The sequence below is a fragment of the Engraulis encrasicolus genome, chromosome 4, assembly GCF_034702125.1.
Source record: "Engraulis encrasicolus isolate BLACKSEA-1 chromosome 4, IST_EnEncr_1.0, whole genome shotgun sequence".
Taxonomy (NCBI): Eukaryota; Metazoa; Chordata; class Actinopteri; order Clupeiformes; family Engraulidae; genus Engraulis; species Engraulis encrasicolus.
In genome coordinates this window covers 30,651,607-30,675,844 of record NC_085860.1, presented here as the reverse complement: position 1 = coordinate 30,675,844, position 24,238 = coordinate 30,651,607, and the positions used below count along the sequence as shown (strand labels likewise).

Genomic DNA, 24,238 nt, shown 5'->3' with positions numbered 1-24,238 from the left:
AGACATCAACACAGCCACTGCCACTGCATCACCATTGTTAGCGTACAGTATGCTCTACTTTGGCTTAAAGGGATACTGTCCCATTTTTGGAAATACACTCATATTACACCTCCCCTTGAGTTAAATTATTGAGTTTTACCTTTCTCCTGTACATTGAACCGTTCTGTGAGTATGGCCATGCAAATTTTACCTCCATGCTAGCACTTAACATTGAGTCCTATGAGTCCTTCTCATAGCTTGGAGGTAAACTTTGCACTGCTGTACTCAGAGAATGGCAGAAAGTACAGGAGAAAGGTAAAACTCAATAATTTAACTCGAGGGGAGGTGTAATATGAGCATATTTCCAAAAATGGGACAGTATCCCTTTAATACACCTAGCCAAGACATCTTCCTACCTCCTTGCTCCATGTGCAGTGGAGGGAAGGAAGGAACATGGCGTAGGAGGGCAGAGAATACAGAGTATGAACTGACTACCATTCAGCACACATGACCGCACACTGAGGCCAGCCCTTTCGAGGTGCGAGGCTACTAAATGCTGGGCAACAAAGCATGTTATTACTCTATGACTTTTTATCCCAAGGTATTCATTAAAACACTTTATGAAGCTGCATAATTGAGATGTCACAAACAGTTACTGAAAATATATTTTTTTGCAAAATGCAAATCTGGTAACTGAGAAAAGAAATTGCACAATACTGTAAAAAACTACAATGCTGCAGCCTTTCACTGACTTTAGATCATCTATGTTTTACAGTTAATGGCACATCGACAAGAGGTTTAGGACTGACAAATGAAATGAGAAACCTCCTCTGACATAAAGGTCAGGGTAGAGTCAAGGGGCTGTGGTCTCTTTATTAAGGCTGGGACTGGGAGCACTGATGATACTCTTCCTGTTCTACCGAAAGGCAAAGCAACCAGCCACAGTAGCCCACCCTGGCTCTGGGAATGCTACAGAGCTCCTCGTCAAAGGTTGCTGCTGATAGCACAGTCTGACAGAGCCATAATGCCATTGTCTGGCACCACTTATCCATTCCACCAGCACTGGGAACAGCCTCAGTTTCTCTGCTACCGCTGCTTGGAGTGAAGTGAAACGCCAACTCCCATTGTCATTGTGACACAGCACTCCACAACACACAACGAAATTACACTTGTGCCTCACCCGTGCAAGGGGGAAGCCCCCAATGGCGGCCCAAGGGAGCAGTACGGCGGGACGGTACTATGCTCAGGGTACCTCAGTCATGGAGGAGGACGGGGTAGAGCACTGGTTAATTAATTACTCCCCTCATCAACCTGGAAGGTCGGGAGTTGAACTGTCAACCTTTTCCGATACAAGTCTGATGCCCTAAGGCTTACCCATGACTGTCGGGTACAGTGGAATGGTTACAACACTCTCAGGTGGTGCATTACTTAAAGTGTTGAAACTGGAGAACTTGCAGTGACCTACACACTGAAAAAATCAGTGTTAATTTAACCGAAATACACACCAGAAGTTAAATGGACTCTCTAAGTGTTAAATTAACACTGTATGTTTTACTGTGTAATCCGCTAGTCCAACACAGTGTGCCCTGCTATTTTGAGCTGAGGTATGGAAATGACTGAAGCTGTGGTAATAATGCAAAATTAGCCAGGCGTTGGCACATGGCACACTGCTATTGCTTGTCAAAAAATACTTTCAACATATTGTATGGTAGTTTCAAATATTTGGTCTTCGATGAGCAAACTCACAGTAGAAATATCTTTTTCACAATATCTAGTTTTTATCAATACACTGAAATGAACAACGATTATATATAATAATGATATTTTAGGTGGATCCACTATATTGAGGCACATCAACACTCCCTATAGCATAATTGGCACATTTTACTGGGGGATGTCAATCATGACAAAGCAATGAGTGGTGACAGGCACTGATGCTTGATTTTTATTTTAAAAGGTTTTTTAATGAAGCTGTAGACATTTTCTGGTAAATTATCCACATTTAACAGTCTGGCATGGTGTTAGTTTGTCTTCTATGGGTGTATTTCATGCTTCAAAATCCATCCGATTAGACTGACAGTAATGTCTGTTGTCATTGACAGGAGACAGGATTGAGTATAAGTATGACTAACTGAACTGGAAAGTAATCAGTTGAGCAATGAGCATGGCTCTGTCAGGTTAGTCCCGCTTCATGGTGGAGTGGAAAAAACTGTTAGAACCTGAAGGAGTAGAAGCAGAGTAGTAGTTAGTTGTACAAACATTCAGAAATAAATGGTCTGATGACAAGCACTGTCACAGAGACAACCTATTTGAATTAGTTCCATTCAGATTATATTGGTGTGCATGGCAACATCCACAGTAAATTTTGCAGCGTTAATTCAACATTTAGAAAGTCTAATTTATTTCGTTCTGCGTTCTAAGTCTTGAATTAAGACAGTAACATTTACTGTGAGTCTTTGTTTCTTGTATCAGTGTGAGAGTTATACCAGTTAGACCTGGATTTCAGGAATGCTATATGCAAGCTTAAATTACACTTCAACATCTCACTGCTTCACGTTGCCATTTATAGCATTTGTTTCCATGCCACTGAATATCAGCATCAGGCGACTATGAGCAAAAACAGCCTCGCGTTGTACGGTACATGACACACAAGACAAGAATGGGAGCATAAAAACGAATGTAAATATTGCACATGAAAACGTACAAGCCTAAGACATGACCCCACGGTTGAATGCATAAGTTTAAGGGTCATGAGTGCCTGTGGAATATATTGAGAGTGGATAGGGATCATCTTGCAGAGATTGAAAATGAGAGTGTGACCGAATCTATTATTGAGGAGATGGTTGCCTCTAGTATTATTATTTTCAAAGCCACAATTTTGTCAGAAAAATTACTATTGTTTTGGTGGTTGTGGGAAGCTACATCAGAGTCAGCAGCGGCAGACATGGCTCATCATTTTGTCAACAAACACAGTGTGTAGTTGTGGTTTTAAGTAAGCTCGTCCTCATTAATAATGGCTCATTATAAGATTAGCTCATTTAGACCATGCATTATTTATTACACACTCTACTGCTGCGCTCCAAACACTGAGGGAATTCAATGTCTGACTGCAGAGTTCTACTTTTTTTGTCTCATAGCTTTTACCAATAATGCCTGATGGCTGAGAGAGAGGGCAAGTCACTCCACAGAGAGAGAGAGAGAGAGAGAGAGAGAGAGAGAGAGAGAGAGAGAGAGAGAGAGAGAGAGAGAGAGAGAGAGAGAGAGAGAGTGTGCAATAACTACAGACAGAGAGAGACAGCGAGACAGCGAGAAAGAGAGTGTGTGTGTGTGCAATAACTATAGAGAGAGAGAGAGAGAGAGAGAGAGAGAGAGAGAGAGAGAGAGAGAGAGAGAGAGAGAATGCCTGAATGCATTGACACATGGCCTGTACAGGCTGGGTTAATTACTGCATTTTAGAGTCTACAGTGAAATGAATCACCTTACATGTGACTGCAGGCAAGTGATTTTCATTAACATGAAAATGTATCCTTTATGGCCTACCCATTGTGTCTTTGTTCATATCATATAAGACTAGAGGTTAAGATTAAATGTTAGGTAAATGAGATACTGTCTGCTGTCCTCTCACTTCCTATAGTATATCCCTAATATCTCAAGGCTATTGTTGTCATGACAACAATCTGCAGTAAGACAATCCATAAATCAGTTCCACAAATCATTGTTCAAATTCAAGGCTGATAGCCGATCACATGCCTTCTCATCCTCTTCAGGTTCAGAATTGGCTGTATGCCTTCAGTCCAGGCTGCGATTTGTACTTCTTGAGTAAATTTAGCTTGGAAAAAAAGATCGAAATGGCAAACTGTGATACTGCCTGCTTTTATGTAGCCTACTTTGCTTCCCCATGATCAATCTTCACTGAGATAACACAGCCATGTTACTGTCTCTGAAGTAAATAGAATTATAGTGTACTGCTCCATATTTGTAAAAGTCATGTTAACGCCATAGTACAGTTCATGCAATCAAATGAGATCTATTCTGTTAGGGGAAAAACTGTCCATGCAGGAGTATGTGTTACCTGTATGTTTTGCAATAGTGAAAGTGTAGATCTAGCTACTGTGCTTGTACAGTTACAGACAGAGTAGAGGCCTCAAACAGACTTATCCAGGAAGTCAGTCTCAATGATCCTCCAGTGGTCTGTCTCATTTTAGACATAGGAAATGGACAACAGGGCTAATAATAATTGTGCTCAGGGGAAATAAGAGCGCCCTCATTGATTCCAGTACAGAAGGTAACAGTAATGGTTATTGGTCATCTCCGGTCAGCGCACACAGTGCCATAGCTATAGACCAGAGCTGCAGAGAAACATACAGTAGGCCTACCTTGCCTTTATTGGGCCTAGGGGACTACCTGAAGGTTGAATGAGAGCAAAAGTGAGGACCACATCATTAAGAACGTGCTAATTTCAGGACAGAAATGAAGGATCTCTTTCACTCTTCGCTATTTCTTTAACACTGCGGGAACGGATTGGTGTGCACAACACAGACAACAAAGGGCAAGGTACTGTAGGCAATTGTCTTTCCTTTTCGGTTGAAATTCTTTACAAAGATCATTAAAGACATACATGTCAACACCAGCATGTTCTGTACCTACGGTCAACAAATCAGAAAGGCCAGGCTTAATGTAAAACTGGTAGAAAAGACATCAAAAATACACGAAATGCTTGCTCGAATTCTACACAACATTCTCCTTCTGGGTGTGTGTGTACATTTCAAAGCAGCAGAAATATTTGTATGACTCCGTCACATCTTCTCGGCAGAAACATTTTCATTTCAGAGACATCTCAGGTGGCCGCTACTGGCTCAGCATCCAAATGCTGTCAGGCATGAGATCAAAGCCAACAAACAGCAAACGAGTCGGGAACACAGAGTTAGACATTATCGAAAAGATCACTGGACTACTCCTCCCTGATAAAAGCATAACTCACAGATACATTGCTGAATTTTATATCTGCCTGTGTGTATTCTCCATTAGAATGCTGTTGAGTGTTGATTGTGGGAATTTGACTTGTAGACACCCAAAACATTTTCTAATGACATCAGTGCTGGCCATCAACCTCATAGCAGCAAACCTTATCCTTTGAACTTTTAACTGTCAAATCTAGTCAATATGTGGAATATGTCTGAAAAAACAGCTTCAATGAAAAAACTACTGAAGAACAAAAAAAGCCTTATGTGAGGGTCAGACTTGTATGTAGCCTATTGAGGGGCAGAGTTGTCAAAGGTACTCCCATGACACACCATCACTACAGGTTTACATGTAGCAAGCACCAAGCGTTTCCTCCCAAAGCGAACCGATGTCATCTTCAGTTTGTCCACTCGTTTCACTCGATAGCCTCGGGGGAAATGCTGCAGGATCAGAAAGGTGGCCGGAGTGGAATCTCTATCCTGTTTTCCTGTTCAAGCGAATCGTGCAGACCCTTTGCTCGCTGTATTCACTCGAGTGGTGCTGTCAAGTTGATTCCTCTGACACTGGCTTTCCCCGGCTCTGTTCATGAGTAAAGCAGAGCTTCGAGAAGCTTTCCTGAGGCCCCCTGGAGATGCACAGGGGAAACGCTGCGGGGTGAGAGTGACTGGACCAATTTCCCTCCAACTAGGGTACAGGTGGCTTGCTGGACCCTATAGAGTGCTGTGTTTACAGTGGGCTTCTGAGGTAACCACAAGGAGAGTGTAGAGAGATATTGAATCACATGCTAGTTATTAAAATGGCATTTTTTTGTATTTTCTTTTACTTTTTGTTAAATTTGTTTGTAAAGATGAGGAATGTGATGAACAGTGAGTAACAATCAATGGATTTTCTAATGTCAATGTCTACAATGGGTCTAGAGCTCTAATAAGACATGTTCTGTGTCTCTGCATACAACCTATGTCTTTGAAAACCTGAAGGTCGAAACTTTGCGCTCCATCAAATAATTCACAGTAGACAAGCACTGTCGCAGACTTAATTTCTTTTTCATCTGCATACAACCTAGCCACACTAGCCAACCTTGACGTCCGATAGTGTCTTTACCGCAAAAGCGACCAAGATAGTCTTTATTCAACTGATACTCTGGAGGATGATGCTGACATGAGCAGACAGAGGAGAGTGCTATATGTCCAAGCCAATATGCTGGTTAGAAAATTCCATCATTGCACTACTGATGTCAAAGTCAACCTGTTTCGGACTTACTGCTCCCCTCTTTATACAGCTCCTCTCTGGATCAGATACAAGAAGGAGAGTCTACTGAAACTGAAGGTAGCTTACAATGATTGTCTTAGGATTCTCCTAAAGAAACCAAGGAGTACTAGAGCAAGTGGGTTATTCTGCAAATTTGGTCTAACTACTTTTATGGCACTGTTAAAAAATCTTACCTTTAAGTTCATGAGCAGGCTTGATTGTGCAAAAAATGAGCTTATCGCTCAATTGGTTGATCCAAGTCGTAGCTCTGTAAGATATATGTCTACTATCTGGCACAGGCATGAATGCCTTCACTAGCTTCCCTTTGTATTGTATGTATATTTTATTGTGTTGTTGATGTGTGTATTGTAATGTGTCCAATGTGGGCCCTGAGCCTGTAATAAAGTTTATATATATATATAAAGTTTATATATATATATATATTCAACTATTAATGACCCATTTAAGCACTGGCCTATTTTGTGAAGGTGATTAATTAACAGAAATGTTGCCTAGTGCCTCTTTAACTCACAGCGACTGACACATGAAGGTGAGTGTTGAGCACTCATGGGACAGTTTAAAAACAGAAGCCATGTATCTGTCAAAACATGTTTACAATTAAGATTGATTATCACTTGATACTGTGCTGAACTGCATGAAATTGACAACTGAATGTGACAGTATGAGGGCAGAGAGAGGACTCAAAAGGCAAAAAAGTTATATTCTCTCAAGCTGACCTACTAAAAATGAGGATTAATCACAATCATGTCACGTCTACTTAGATGGCGCCTTGACAGAGAAGTCTCAAAAAAACAAAATATGTATGGGGGAAAATATGTTTGCTTGTACGTATATATATGTACAGTAAATGTTCACTGACAGATCCATTTCAGTTTACCGAATCTGACATTGTCCTGACCTTGAAGTATTGCTTCTGTCAAGGATGAGGGCAAAAAAGAAGCATGGAGGCTATCAATACTTGCATTTTTCCCTTGCAGCATCATACCAAACTACTCTGGTCTACATAACATTTTAACTAAAACCTAAAACCTAGTCACCAGTCAACTCTACAAATGTTTGATTGCTGTCTTGGAGTTTATATGAACTGTTTCTGAGCCAGTAGCCTGAATTAGTTAGGACATTTCTACCTTAATACACTCTACTGAGTAGATGTGTAAACAAGAGGTAAATTCCTCTTGATTTAATTACATTGCCTGACAGAATTACCAGTAATAACTCTTGTCATGTTAGATAAATACATGTCTTATGTGCATTAGAAACGTTTGAGGAATGAAGGCTGCACTAAGTAAATCTGACTATGGATTATGGCTGGTATCCCTCCATTTAATAAGTGTATTAGTCTCAAAACTGTTGTAGTAAACCACTTCATCTTGCTTGCCAGCCATTAGAGATGCAATCATGTAAACACAGTCAGTATTTACTACCCATTCATTAGACAACTAGTCTATCAGGGCTACCTGAACCTTGACAACCAACACACAGCTTTAATTATACATATTAATTTTCATTATGGATGCTCTGGGTTTTCATAGAGCAGCATGATGAGCCTTTATGTGCTTCCCCTTCCCCTAGCTACGCCTAACAATGTGGATGCTTCCCACTCCTTCACAAGCATAATCGTTATGGATGGCCATCATCATCAACATAATGCAGAGTGATTATCTATAATAAATGTGCCTTTTTCCAAAGCCAGCCATCAGAAATAACTTATCTGAAAGGGGGTGGGGGATGTCAAATGGTACGTATGTGTTAATATATGACACAGTACAAAGGTGCACACAAAACAAAGACATGACTAATTTGTAGAATATTCAGGAAACCCTGTCCAATATTCAATATGTAAGGGATAAGGGTCGACGAGGTGTTGGACGCCTCTAACCTGGACGCACATCGAATCTTCCAAACAAAGATTCTATGCGTGTCCAAGTTAGACACTTGACTGGTTAAACAAAATTAATCAGCCAACCAGAAAAGACAATTCCATCGTGAAAGGTGTGTGTGTGTGTGTGTGTGTGTGTATGTTTGTGTGCGTGTGTGTGATCTGCTGAATGTATGCAAGTGTGTGCTTATGTTTAATCTGTTGTGCAATGTATATTATATGTTGTGTATTTGTGTATGCGGGTGGACACCTTATTTCCTTTTTATTTTTCCTTTTACTCTACTCTATCTTTGTATGGTACGCCCTGTCATGGCTCCCACACCTTCTGTACTAAAAGCCATAAAACAGCAGGTGATTGATACATAATTCTAGGCTTCATGATGCAACCACTGAAAACTCTCAGTGCATAATAGGAGACATTTCTCATCTAAGGCCTACATTATCATAACTGGATTTTGTTTATGTTGATTTTAACATTCATTTTGTATGCAGGGTACTTGGGTAAACTGCTAATCTTACGGGAGGTGTAGGATCGGGGACGTCAGTTCCCACTTCTGTATCAAGACACAGCTGAAGCACTTTTTCTTAAGACTTCGAAATCTCTTTAATTATATCTGCTTCTGGTGGGTGAGTGAGAGCTTTTTACAGCAACCAGTTATCCTAAGTGGGTGTGAATGACAGTCACAGATAGGTACGTATCAGCCCCCTCTCATGTTATCACTTTCCATTCTGGATACCCTATCATTACAGGTCTGAAAGTAGTACAAAGCTGTCAGCTGTAGTGACAAAATGACCCTGGGATACTCTGCAGTGTTGCACAGTGATAGAACCTACCACTGAGTGGCCATAAAGCCCAGCACTGCTCCTTTTTGCAGTGCCAGTGTCATGTTTCAACTGCTGCCCCCCCTTTCCAAAAGGAGAAAATATTGAAAGAGATCTTGATTGTATATTTGATGATCTTTTATTCTGATTGTATGTCATCTGACTTGTGTGTGTGTGTATGTGTGTGTGTGTGTGGGGCGGGGTGTAATGCATGATGCCTCTAGCATAAGCTTTCTCAGTTTTGATTGGGAACACTGATGATGGGCTAGACCCGAACTGTTTGTCCCTTGTCTGTTGGTTTTCTTTACTTTATTCGGCTTTGTTTAATACAGTTTTTGATTTTGCATTCAGCTCTTGTTTGTGACTCCTTTCTTCCTTTTCGCCATACTGTTCTTGGAATTGCGCACCGAGCGAAACGCTCAGAAAAAGATATTGGCGTGGACGTCACCCCACCACTGCTATTAGCTTTGATTGTTGACAAGCGCAAAGCCTATTGACAACAGAAGGAGGAAAAAAAGGTCTGCAGATCTCTAGCTGCATTTTGTCATCAGCATTTTCTGTAGCAATGCAGTAGTTGTATACCCCATTCACCCACATTAGACATCATTATTAGTCCTTGCACTTGTCAGCAACAGTGTCAGCAACATTTAGCCTAGGCATGATACCAATGTGGAGAACTGTAACTATGTAAAGCATTACGGTGAATCTAGTCACTCGTTTCTTATTCTTGTATATTTGGCTATTTTTTTCCTAAATGAAAAGAATCGTACAGCCAGAAATTCTAGGAGTATTATATCCAGTCCCTCTGGTACAGCCCTGGGCTGATGGCTGTTCCACTCTAGATAGTGTTGTGGGAGGGAGAGGCAGTAATGACCGTTTATATTAGTATTTTCACAGGAGGGCTGAGGGGGAAATTCCCCCTATACTGTCTTAAAAGGAGTTTTATAGCGGTGTAAAACATGTAAAACCACTGAATCAAATTGAGAACCACCCATGCATACTTTTAAGCTTAACATTTCCTCTGACAATGTTGTCTAAGGTATCACACTTTTCAAGTTCTTTTTGAGACACTAAATTAACAAACAAATTTGCATGCGCTTCATGTTTCTTATGCCTACCAATCCAGAAAGTTTGTTCAATTCTTTCTTTCTGCAGTTTTAACAGATAAAGTGGCTCCAGGGATTGAATGCTACCCACGTTTGAGAGCAATAGTATATCTTGTCACTTATGAAAGCATTTATAATGATGATTATTATATAATGATAGTACTTTTACCACTACTATTATCATCATCATCTGTAGTGGCAGTACTACTGCTTAGAAAGAACAAAAGAATATCTCAAGGGAGGCTGGTGAAGTGAAAGGATTAGATTTTCCAGCTCCTTTCATGCTTATCTCCTGGCAGAATCTTATTCTCTTAGGATATCACAGGTGCAGGCACAAGGGCGACCCCCTCTACCTCACCCCCATAATTTAACGGAGTGTGTCCTGTTGTTGCTCACCAACGTGTCTGTGGCGTGGTGGGCTTTCTGTAAGATCCTTTCTGGACTCTAATGAATTGGTTTTCCTCAGGATTAAAATCATGCCGGTGATGTCTCCTGCCAACATCTTCACAGTAAATGAATTGCTCTACTCTAAGTGGCGGCTGTTGATTTGTTTTGAGGCTGAAGGCCTTGTTTATAAGGGCGGCTGGGGTCCATGCTAGTAAGGTCAGTTTGAATGTCAGGTGTTGATCTATATTCATTTAGCTCATGTAGAATGCTGTATGACCTGCTTGATCACGAAAGACATTTTAAATTGCCAATGCATGGGTTATCAATAAGTAAAATGCCTCAATCCATGAGGTGTTCCCTTATTTGCCCTTTAAGGAAAACAATGTGCAAAAGACAAATGTGTTAATTGGCTACAGAGCAGGCCAATAACGTTTCATTATAATTGATCCATCAGTAGATGTAGCAGTAAAAAATATGGGCAGGGAAAGTCTTCTAGCCAGGTGAGTTTTTTTGTTTTACTGAGGGTCTATTGCCAAAATACACACACTTGCCCTCAACTTTGGTTTTGGATGGAGGACTATGCAGTACTTGGTGTTACCATGTCAAGGTGTCAGGAATAAATTGGAAAATCCTATGGTAAAATTGAGAATCCAAAGCAATTTATGAAACATAAACTCACTAGGCTTTACCTCAAATAGGCTGCAACTTAAAAGTACAAATATCACATGACGCTGTGCACAGGACAAAAGGAAAGGTCATGTTACAGATTTGCCTACAGTCTATTCTATTCTATACTGTATGTATTCTACAAATAAATGTATACATAGCCTGTGTGTGTGTGTGTGTGTGTGTGTGTGTGTGTGTGTGTGTGTGTGTGTGTGTGTGTGTGTGTGTGTGTGTGTGTGTGTGTGTGTGTGCGCGCGGTTCAGGTTGCTGCGAGTTAGTTAACACCATTCCTTTCCAAACAAAATACGATCATTTCTGACAGTCAGGACATCTATGTGTAACTCTGTTTTCATGAAAACCACTGCTTCATGTTTTCACTAATGAAGGCTTTCAAAATGGGAAATCAGACGCATGAAGAGAATGCCTTCACTGTTTCACACATTAATCACTCGTTTAGACAAACAACTGAAGCAATTATATGCTAATTGCACATGATTAAATAAATGCTCCTTTGTGTCTCCCAGGATGCGATTTAATTTCTATGTTCTAAAACCGCGACTAATTCCCATCTTTGCTGTGATCCAGAAAGCATTGAACTGTTTGTTCTCCTCTTCAGTAGCATGTTAATGAAAGAGGCCTTTTTGAATGGAGTTGTTTGGGCCACATCAACCAAAGTGAAATTAAAGCATTTTCCACGAATTTCAAGAATAATTAATGGTGGTATTTATTTCATCCAATCAGAAATTGGCACAATAATTAAGGCCTGTATATTGTCCAATTCACTACATAGTTATCTGTGAGTTGCATGAAAACTGCAGTTATTACTTATGGTGCACGATGTAACAACAAGTCAACAAGTTGGTTTTATTGTCAATTTCTTTACATGCACTGGTCATACAAAGAATTTGTTGCTTTCCCATGCAGACATAGACTAATCTAGGTAAGGACATAGACAGTATAGACATAGACAGTACTCATACATGGACATAAGACAGTATGGACATAGACAGTGCTCATACAGACATTTAAAGTGCAAGACTGGACAACAGAAGACTTGTAGAGAACATACATTAAGAGGAGGTATTTTGTTGTGCTTTTTCTAAAAGTCCTTTGTAGCGTTCTGACATAGTAATAGTAGCATTTGAAGAAAAATAAATATTAAAAAGGGTCTATTAAGTACACCAGCAGCGGTGAGTGTGTGTGTGTGTGTGTGTGTGTGTGTGTGTGTGTTTGTTTAGTGCAGGTAGAAAGTGCGGTGTGCGTCTGTGTGTGTGTGTGCGTGAGTTGTGTTTCAGTGTGTGTGTATGTTTGGGTTTAGTGCAGAAAGTGCAGTGTGCTTGTGTGTGTGTGTGTGTGTGTGTGTGTGTGTGTGTGCGTGTGCATGTTTTGAGTTAGTGCAGGTTGAAAGTTCAGTCACAGATGTAGTAGTGCAGGTGGAATGTTCAGTCGCAGATATGGTGGTGGGAATGAGGGGGGGGGGGTTGTCAGTGGCCTGGCTGGCTAGAGGCTGACAGTGGAGGGAGAGTGGGTTGAGTGTTCAGTATCTTGATTGCTTGGTGCATCGAGCTGCTTGCAAGCCTGGTGGTGCGGGAACGGAGGCGCCTGTACCTCTTTCCAGAGGGCAGGAGGCTGAACAGTTTGTGTGCTGGGTGGCTTGTGTCTTTGATGATCATCAGTGCTTTCCGGGTGAGGCGTGCGGTGTAAATGTCCTGCAGGGAGGGGAGTGGTACTCCAATGATCTTCTTCGCTGTGTTCACAACACGCTGGAGTGTCTTCCTGTTTTTCTCCGTGCAGCTTCCTCCCCACACTGTGATGCAGCTGGACACGACGCTCTCTATGGTTCCTCTGTAGAATGTTGTCATGATGGAGGTGGAGATGTAGTAAATGAGGGACAATTTTGGATACAACTCAAGTGTTTTATGAACTCAAAAACTCTATTTCTTTTGATCATGTGGTAATCAGCTTGGCTATACCAGACATCACAAAATTAGCCTGGCCCTCACAAGACCTGTGTGATTCCACACAGCTCCACCAGGGGCGGGTTCAAGAGCTGCACACACACACACACACACACACACACACACACACACACACACACACACCTCGTCAACAGCGCTATGTGGTTGGCTTTTTGTCCTGGAATGTTGCAGCCAATCAGAATTACCGGGATTATCTCAACAGGAGTCCTTACTACAAATGTCCAATGATATCTGAAAATGTTTCAATTCAGCACTGACTGTCATCATAGGCTATAGTAATGGTGCTCCCTCTTTAGATAATTCTAGAAAAACCTCACTGTAGTGAAAGAGCCTGTCAGTAGCCTATGAGATGAATCAAAACACTAAGTTAACCATTGCTGGGGAGCAGGTTCTGCATACGTGTTGCATTCATAGATCTATGGAAGTATTAGCCTTAAGCACAAAATTGTCAACAATATTTTTGTCTAAAATAGAAGAAAGTAATTTTTGTCACCACAGAGAACAAACTGCAAGGTTCATTAACAGACAGACAGACAACTATGCCACCTACTATTATTTCAATTTTGGGTTATTTTGAAAGAGGAAAAGCTGTACAGGTGGTGATTGAGTCAAAATAATAGGGGTTCTCAACAGTGCATGATTGGTATGAGTCAGACCTTTTCAAAAAGGTTCACTCACAGCTCAGTGCACATGTATAATATACACACAGCTATTAAGTATTCACGCTGTTAAATCAGGCAATCAACCGTACCAACACACCCCTTCGCATGTTTTGCTCCAGCGAGGTACAGGAAAGAAAGTATTCAACTTTCTACATCCTACAGAAGTTTTTATTTTATTTAAAAAATATATATATATATGTTTTAGGGCTTTTGCCTTAATTTTCTGACAGGACAGTGGAGGAGAGACAGGATATGAGTGGGGAGAAAGACACGTGGAAGGATCGGCAAAGGACCCGGGCCAGAATCCCACCCGGGTCGCCAGCACAGCAACCCAGTGCCCCACCGCCAGGCCACGGCAGGGCCTACAGTACATCCTACAAAAGTTCAATCACCGAACATCATTTTTATTATTTTTTTTATTTATTATTTTTATTTATTTATTATTATTTTTATTTTTTTTGTTGTCTTTCTGTGTCTTAAGGGGTCCTCAAGTCCTTTTATCTGCCTGTCCAGCACTTTGGTCAGCTATCTTGTTATATTTTAAAGTGCTCTATAAATAAACTTTGACTTGACTTGACTCGAACAAATTACAAGGACCAATGCAGTCTTGCTTCCTTTTGTAACACTTCAGTGAGTGAGTGACGACCAGAGACTAGCTCACATTATCAAATTTGAGTGGTCTACATTGAGCAGGAAGCACATGGCCATGAAAGGTCTGTGGCAGCCAGTTAGTTAGTCATGGTGTTGCCTGACAGTGAGGTCATTGCAGAGAGGGCTATATGACAGTGTGAGTCACTTCAACACCACGCCAATGCCAACCACTATGAGCACCCTGTGACACCCGGGGAGCCAAATGCACCCTTACGCCAAGAAATCTTAGTCAGTCAGTCAAAGTGATAAATTCATCAAATTAATCTTAAAATAAAAACTGTGACAAAACCACTAATAGTAATGTTATTATTAAAACAATGTGGTAATAGTGTAGAAATAACACTTTTAATGGTAATAGCTATTTTAACATGTTTATAGCAATTTTAGCAATGTCGTTTGGGGACAGGGTTTTGCGATGGGGGTGGGATTTCACAATAAAGTCGCCCCCCTCTCAGGTGCCTCCCCGGGCAGTTGCCCGGTTGGCCCGCCCCGATTGCAGTGATGGTGCCACTGACTGACACGCCTTTGTTTTCAACAAACAACTGAAGTGCTCAGGTAAGTTGCAGGCAGTTGTCTTAATCAATTTCCCCACCTCCAAATTTGCCAAATAGGCCTACTTCTGTTGTGTGGAGGGGGTCAGCTACCCATCTCTAAATAGAAGGCTTTTAAATGTCACCAGCCATGACGTTATTCTTCCAGTCCAGTGATCTATTTGCGTAACAGCTGATCTATAGGCCTAGACTTGGCATTTTTTATTGATATCACGCAGCGCAGCAGGCACAGACGTCTGATGAGCTTCTAAATGGCATTCTCCTGTTTTGTCTCGGCTGCTATTTAATAGTTCATCTGAGCCAGGCTTAATTGATTTCACTCCACTGAATTATTAACTATGTGTCACAGTAGAGATGCATTGCCACCACCAGACGAGATGTTTGCGGGGGTTAGAAAAAGATGCAGCAAAATATGAATACATTTATTGTGCCTTCCATAATGAACAATTTGTGACATTGCATTGCAAGCACAGATGCATCAACTTGCTCTTGTTGGTTAATTTTTGCACAGCAAATGGCATTAATATCAAGAATTCATTGTCGTGCTCTTTGTAAGTATTTCTTACACTATTATTCTACCACCTGCAGTCTTCCTGGGCTGTGAGACAGCACGGATTGCAAGGTAAACGCCTCCCTGATGAATAGCATCAAAGATCTGCATAAGCTTTTAAAATGTACTTGCCAAGATATCAACCTGCTTTGCATCCTGTGATGTGAATTGTGAGTTTGAAAGGGAGACAGACAGTAAAAAGATGCCAGTGAGTTTGATGCTTAAAGGTGTCCCTTTTATTACACATCAGGGAAATGCAAACCACCTGCTAAGAGAAATACAAAGCCCCAAAACACATCTCTCAAAAACATACCTCAGATCAACCTCAAAGTACACCATGTGTCCTGGTAGGGCTGATTTCTTATTGAATAGAAGTGTTATCAATAGAGAAGAAGGAGATGGCCTTCAGTGTGGGTGCCGAGGCTGATATTTGGAAATGTAAATTATTAAGCGTATAGCCTTAATTATATATCTTAATAACCATGCACACTTAAGCTTTGAACCTGGGGTTCTCACATCGAATGACAGTTGGGTACATTATCTTTTTTAAGTAGCCTAATTTTTGGGATAAAAGAAAATGTGCTCTGACAGCAAATATATCTGATCAGAGGACAAATAGTGAAAGAAAGCCCACCTTCCATTGTCATTGTGACAGAGAACTCCACCCTTTAGACTTCAAGTCTGATGCCCTAACTGCTTATCCATGAGTGACCCTACAGCCATAGCCAACCGAAATAGCCATACCGTGTAACGGAAACATTATAACATTTACTTCATTAGCCTTGTCTTACCTCTAATACCTTACCTATACCTGTACCTTACCTAATATCCTCATTCTTATGTCATTCATTAAGAGTGTCTGGAACAGACAACTTCAGAAATGGTGACTGTTGGGAGGAAAAAACTCTGCAACTAATGTTTGATCATGACATGTTACCTGCTCGTATTGTATGTAATATGCCATCGCCCTTCTCCTCCGTCTCTCCTTTGTTCGCTGATTGGTCAGTTGTTTGGCAACACCGGTAATCTCCTCCCAGAAAACCCAGCCCAGACATGCCATGCAGGGAAATGTCAATTGACTGGAGCTTTATGGATCGCAAGGCCAGGCTGGTGCTCCACTCCTACGGCATTACAATGAGTCTTCAGAAATACAGTACAACTTGGTCAGTGCCATTCTGGTAACAACAAACTTATTACAGGGCAATGTTTTACCAGGTTAAAGACGACATATAGATAAGGAACGTGCAAGTGTAAGCTTAATGTGTGGCTGATTATGTAAAGTGTTTTACAATCTAATACCACCAGCACTGCCAATGCTCTTACAAGTCATGAGACAACTTTAATGTAGACATACAAACCTATCATCGGCAGATCTGTCGGTAACAAAGTGCCTTGCAAACCTAAAATATACCCTGTGCGGCTATGATAATGGACTGGGTAAGGAGACCATTTGTCTGTTAAATCATTAACAGCACCAGAGTAGAAAGCACACTCTGCCTATTAGGAATTTTACAGAGTATACAATGACAGATAATGGATAATTTTCCCTGGCTGCTATAAAAATCTCAGTGGTTCTTCTGAAAAGTTGCAGCAACTAGTCTATGACTCGGGGAGTACAAACAAATCACAACATTTTGCAAGACGCACAACATACAATACATAACTTACATTATAGCAATAATACAATTGTAAAAAGCTCAAAACTATTTCCTGTTGTATCCCCTGATGTCCTTCTCACATGAGATATCTGACTGGGGGCTTTTGTGATATTGTCCTGGACCCAGCTAAAGCTGTCAGCAGATCTGACCGCAACTACAGCCCCAGTGTGAATAATCTTTTGGGCATCATGGCTACAGTGAGGTACCGTGAGTGCTTAGGTACTCTGCTTGCTTGGGTAATGTGGGGTTCTCCTGCAATCTTATTAAGAACAGCAACAAATCCATTTAGAAACACTTAGGCCCAGATGCAAGTATAAGGGGTAAGTAAGATTAGATGGGAGATGCATTTGTGAAGCCATTCTAGACAGCCTGAGGCTCCCATGCAGAAGCAGTAGCTGCTAGTTTCTAATACGGAGCAGCAATACACCCTTATCTATATCATCCACAAAGAGCATTCAACCCAACACCCTATATCTACTGTGCAAAGTATTTTTGCAATTCAATGACATTTTTAATTTACTTTTCATCTAGGTGGTATCTAAGAGGTATCTGCAAGATTCCTTTCAGCGCTCAAACTATAAAAGCTTTCATATCCAGCATAGACCACGCCTTCATCTAAATGTTACATGTTGAATTGCTGTCCTCAGCAACCCTTCCCTTTTCATAGTCCAACCCCATGGATGGTAATAAAATAGTTAATTACCACTGTTGGCAGGAATGTGCCAGTGGCGAGGGGTTTTAGGATATGAAAGCCCATTGGGAAACTCCAACTCCCATTGTCATTGTGACACAGCACTCCACAGCACACAGGTGAACACTAGCCTGGGAACTCCCATACTGCCTTTAGTTCTACACAATCGTTTCGATGTTAACCAGGCAAGGTGAACACTGCACACTGCACACAACGAAATTGCATTTATGCCTCACCCATGCAAGGGCCAGCCCTCAATGGCGCCCCTGGGGAGCACTGTGGCGGGACGGTACCATGCTCAGGGTACCTTAGTCATGGAGGAGGATGGGGGAGAGCACTAGTTGATTACTTCCCCCACCAACCTGGCGGGTCGGGAATCGAACTGGCAACCTTTGGGATACAAGTCTGACGCCCTAACCACTTACCCATGACTGCCCATATGAGGATCGTTCGTTATTTTCAATACCAGTACCAGTAGACAGGTGAATGTGGGTGGGTGTGTGTGAACATAACTGTGGTGCCCTTGAGCAGGGAATCTGTCATTTCATGGAAGCACCATCCTTTCTGAGTGGTCAATATGAAAGTTCTTCTCAACAGCATTTAGGCCATCAACCAGACATTTTATCAAACAGGCCTTCAGATTATGAATCTTCGGGCGTGTTTCAATATCCTTGCAGTTATAATCTACAGAGAGAAAGATGTGCTAATTCTGTAGGATGCATTGTCATTGTTTAACCCAATTTAGTCCAAGGCACCAGCAAAAAACACCTGCTGAATGCCTGAGCCCTTTTTTAAAAAAAAAAAAGTGCCCTCTGCCTATTAAAACCTACATATCTCAGCCTTCAAAACAGATACAAACATGAAATAAGTTGCATTTAAAAGCTAGGACCCGCATATTGCAGTAGAATGTGTTAATTCAGCTCTAGCATACCCACAGTTTCATTTTTAAAAACCTTAAATCTCAAGATCCTGAATGCAGCTTATATGTCGCTCCAGGTACCAAAGGTCAAACATGTATACGCAACATCAGGCTAAAAGGGGTTAAGTATGTACTGTAGCCTAAGGAACCAACTCAATCTGATATTCATGGAAACATGTCAAGATTTCAGGGAGGAGACACTGTTGTATCTGCCATCATTAGGTACTTTCTCTCAGCAGGTAAATTATGCATTCTGGAGCCATAGTACAGCCAGACGAGTCAGTGCAAATGTCACAGCACAGTTATAAATACATCTCCAAACATGTCTCAGTCCACAGTGATTGACACTTGCATTGCAAATACAGCCTGCACATTAATAACCTTTTGACTTCTAAGCATCTTCTAAATCATCTGGGTATTAATTTTAAAATCAGTTTTATGGTCAAAACCTCTTCCAAGTCTTAAAAACTTCTACCATTTTCATAAATGTGGCATTTTAAACCATTAGGGTTTTCGTATTTATTAACCATTTGTAAACCGTTCAAGTGGCTAGCTCAGCTGTACAATAACCTTGGCGTAATTAAAAACACTGAAGTAAGACAAATACTGTAGGGTGTAGGCCTATTTTGGGAAAAAATGCAGGTCTGCTTTCATGGGCTTTAGATGGTAAAACTGATCTTAAATGTGCACTTTTTCCTATGGTTGTAGTTCTCTCCTGCATCAAGTGAAATGTCAAGACACACAAGCCCCCCCAATTCATGCACCTCAGACACCCAAACAAGTATGAGCCCCGCTCATTTATATTCGCTAGATAAACTCAGATGACTCACTCCTGAAGAGACACACGCAGTGCACACACACCGGAATACCTAATCCATGATTAGAAAAAGGGCACACAATGTGCTTCAGTAATAATATGTCAATCATCTCCATGTGTCTTCCACCATACCGGGTTAAGTAACCTGTGTTTAGGAACATGAGGGGGTAATGAAGAGGCTTGGGAGTTCTTGCTGAGGGGAGTTCTTCCCAAAGAATCTTCCCAAATGATGGAATTCTCTAGACTATGGTTAACTCCAGAGGTAGCGCTCAGATTGCCTGTCTTTTTGTCACCATGTCAAAGAGTCTTGCAACGTGACAGATTGTAGAATGTGTATTGGAACATGTATGTTAAATGAAGGTTGGGGTGGGAGAGGGACTGAGTGTAGGGCGATTGGGGGTCCTGCTATTCAGACATGCTATGCCAATGAAAGAGCATAGTGAGGGCTCTGACTGGCAGTCTCCATCAGTAAGACCCCCCCAGGTGAGGACTGCTGCTGCGCCCATTACCAGCAACCTCAAACACGAAGACCATGTCCTTCCCCATCCACCCTCATACATAGTCAGATACTGCATTCCTGTAAGGGAGAGCTACGGGCTGCATTTGGGAGCTATGGAGTGAAGTCAGGGTTTCGCCCAGCAATTTATAGTCAGGGTGGCCACCTTGACAACCAACACTTCTCACTTTGACTAGATCCCTTGGAATGACAGATATTTTGTATTGTGAATATAATTATTTAAGTTGTTAAACAAAAAATTGAGTGGGGGGCTTGGGGGTATCTTCACATCACATTTGACATGAAATGGTACATACACTGACATGAAATGGCACATTCCATTGAGCGATTCTAATTCCAGGATGAGAACACTTGAGACTGAGTCCTTCACTTGTAAGTGTTTTAATTAATTTTATTTGTTATTGTTTTACTTGATTTGTAATTTTAATGCAACTGAAATGTTCATTTTGTAACTTGTGCGGCCACTTGGCCAGGACACCCTTGTAAAAGAGTTTTTAAAATCTCAATGGATCCATTTTACTGGTATAATAAAGGTTACATTAAATAAAAATATAAAAAACCAATTGCAGTCATGACAGTCACATGTCTGTGATGCAGCTAACCTCCCTTGACAAGGGTTCCGCGGGAAGGTATGCTGCCAAATAGTTACTGCAGTTCCATCATGACAATAAAAATACATCTCACGCCTATTAGTATCCCCATACTTTCACTGTGAGAGACATACTTACACAAATACAAGCTATTAACAAAGACAATGCCACAAACATCGCAAGCCCTTATTAGAAGGGTTATATTATTAGCATTAGAAAGATTCTTTATGTATATATATGCAAGAAAAAAGAGAAAGATTCAATGTGCAACACAGCCTGCTTCAGATCAGGGACAAGTGCCTGTCAGGAGCTTTACCGAGGCTGTTGTCACTTTCTGACTCACAGTGCCATCTAGTGGTCTAGTATGAAAATCAAGTGTTGTTGCTCTTGATTTGCTATTACAAAAATGGCGTATCCATGTGCGTACACCCTCAATGTAGGTATATCCATACTCATACTCAATGCAAAATGTACAATATGGAAAGAGATAGCTCACATTTTAGTCAGAGAAGTCAGATACATAGCTTTGAAACGGCCATTGACTTCACATTTTAAAAGAAAATAGTGGTAAATAATGTGAGTTGTTTCTGGTGCTGCTTAGCCTTCCTCAAGGCAGAAATGTGTTTCCTTAAACTCCAGAACTTGCCAGGCAGCTACACTTTGATTATTGAGTAGAAACTGTATGCCAACCTGTCTCAGAAAAATTGCCAAGCCACTGTAAATTGGCACATGACAGAGCCTTCATCGCCCAAACTAGAATTAAGGACATCACAGTCAGTATTTAACCACAGCCCTCCTGCGCAAACACGACATGGACATTTATTCTAAATAGGGATAGTATGAAGTCTTCGTACGTACATCACCCTTTCTAGTTACCTACTTCTATTTCCTTCACAATTTATCAGTCTCCTTAGAGACTGTCAAAAATTGCCGTTGCCGACTATATTGCAAGTCGTCAAGGCGGGGTATTGGGTAAAGTTTTCAACTAGCAATAATCGCGCCTCGGATAGACCTCATTGGCTACGATACTGCCACTGCGCAAAGCTGACATCCAAACGGCTCAGCAGCCGACCATTATCCCAGACGTATGCGTTACTATGACGGTTACGTGGGGAAGATGTTATAAAATGTGGAGAAAATAATGACAGATTCAACCAATATTATTATCTGACTCAAACACAGGACCACAACTTGCCTTGTCAACACTTTGATGAAAGCGTAACATTTGTATTTTTTTTAACGTGCGCACTGCATCATGGGTAATATCGGTGACGCTGGGAAATGTAGCCGCTCAACAACAGTCTGGAGTTACCTGACGTCCGAGGTTAAAAAAAAAAAAAGTCAAACAGCAAAACGACCTCAGTTTCTTTCCCTGAACTGAAAGCAAGTTAACCAAAATGTTCCACAACATCAATATAGGCTACTTAGAAAGATGTAATGTACTCACTGCAACCATGGGCACACAGCCAAAATGAAGGCCTAGCCAACCTATTCTACTTTAACAACAGCAATGCACATGTTTAGTAGACCTATTTGTGGTTGTAAGCGCTAGACATGCCATATTCTGCTTAATTGTAAGATACATCACTTTCTTAGCCATCTCCTGATCGCCTACTACACGGAACAGATGGGCCATGTGCATCGCCTACCACTAGATGTCGGTGTAGTGCAGATCATCTGAAAGGGATGGATTTCTATAGCCTCGCCTGCACTGTTAGTGTATTGAATTCACACACCATCTTTCGAGTTTTCAAAATGTGCAAAATTAGCCTACACGATGGCATGGAGCTTTCGAACATGATTAAGTATTTCAGCCATTTGTTTTTGTAAGGGTTAGGCTTACAATACAGCTAGGCCTATAGGCGACACAGCCCTAAACTCTTGCCTAGGCCCATTTTACTTGAACTATCGCAACCAGGTGTAGATATGCGCACACGAAGTAAATGTTTATCCCAATAAAACATCTCATGGTAGGCCTATTTGAAGTGACTCACAAGTTCTCGTTGTGCACGCGCGGTGCACGTTCTGCTGTCTTTGGCCTAGGAACAGGCTACCCTGAAGAGGTATTTTTTAAAGGATGGAAGATAGAAAATAAAAAGGCCTAAGTAGGTAGAAGATATTGCACTAGGCCTACTACGACCACTTGGAATGTTGTTCCTATTTACTAGGCCCAGAGATACTGTTGCTTTAGAAACAATCTCTGCTAGGCCTATGTGTTGTAATGCGAGTGAACGTAAATACCTGGTAGCCAAAGATCAGTGACGGGCTTCAAAGTGCAAACCCTGTTCATCTGGCCTCGCGTGAGGCCAGGTCCTTGGAGAGGATACCACTCATAAGGCTAGAACTAGAACTAGCTCTAGTTGTACAACCAACTGTCTCCCTCTCTTTCCAGATTCACACTAGCAGCTAGGGATATTTTTTTTGAAAGGTGAATTAATTAGTAGGCCTGTCCATCTGCCCCCGGCGCATCCGTGCAGGCCATGGTTCGAGGGCCAATTGTCTGACTGTCAGCAGGCCAACGCCGATAGCCTAGTAGTAGCACTTACCAAATCATGCGGTAGTAACACCAGAATTGAGACAATTTAATTCCTAAACGTGTTGAATTTGAAAGTGACTCACCTGGACAGCTTCACTTGATCCACTTCGAGTCCCGCCATTCCCCAGCCGCCATTTTGCCAATTTGTTTGACAAGTCCCATACCACAGTAAAATGTAATGTAATAACGACGTAAGGATAGATGCACTGACAGGTAACATGGAGAAAAAACGACGAAAAAAAGCCAAACACTGGAGAAGAAGGAACGTTGTCAAGGTAGGCCCTATTTTCCAAGACCGGATGGTCAAAGCAAGCGGTGTGCGTTATGCAGATTCATTCAATGCCAAGTTGCCAACTTCCCAACGCGCATGTAGGCCTAGAGTGACGTAATGGATTAGGCTTTCGCAAGTAGCCTATCTACCAACAATGAAATAACACAAGATGTAAATACTGTATTATTACACATGTAAAATTAGTTCATGTTCCAAGTTCGAAGTTTTCCAAGTGTTTTAAGTGGTGACTTTGGCTCATTTGACAATTCCTGTGTGTAATTTCTTTAAAATTCTAACAAGATGTAGCCAACAATAGGCTGTAGGCTACCTTGTAGCAAAGATGTAGGTTGGCTTGGAAAGTGTTGTGGACATTATAATGGAAAACTGTCCAGGTAGGCCTTTGCTATTTTTGCATTTTATTTTTGAAAAGTGGTGGGGACAAATAGATAATCTCAAATGTCCCCACTGTCCACACCTAAAATTACACCCATGCCTTGTTGCAACATTGCTAGACATTACTGGTGGTGTTAAGCAACAAGACTTGGTCACACTTTTGGTAAGAACAAACCTATTAATTAGCCTAATGAATATCACAGGCCAAACCTGCATTGGCTCCTCTTGTCTTTGCCTCACCGAGTGTATGTGTGTTTCAGGTCACTGGAGCATTTAAGCATTTTAGGTTGCAGACTCTGGAACATGAAGAGATTAACTGTGATCAGAATTCAGAGCAAGATCAATATTCCTTTACCAGAGACAAACAGGCCACCATGTGAGTT

At 41.3% G+C, this 24,238-nt stretch overlaps 1 protein-coding gene and 1 non-coding gene across 2 annotated transcripts in view; both read right to left on the bottom strand.

Annotated features, from left to right (window-relative positions):
* The window catches only part of shisal1b (shisa like 1b), a 77,558-nt gene extending 54,161 nt beyond the window's left edge, over nucleotides 1–23,397 (bottom strand). Inside the window, exon 1 of the mRNA XM_063196102.1 lies at nucleotides 23,275–23,397. The gene's annotated coding sequence lies outside the window, so the exon portion shown is untranslated. The remainder of the gene's footprint in view (nucleotides 1–23,274) is intronic.
* Nucleotides 21,561–21,701, bottom strand: LOC134448161 (U4 spliceosomal RNA). The gene has a single exon (XR_010034657.1). It is a non-coding gene; the product is annotated as a U4 spliceosomal RNA (small nuclear RNA).
* Nucleotides 23,398–24,238: the final 841 nt, after the last annotated feature.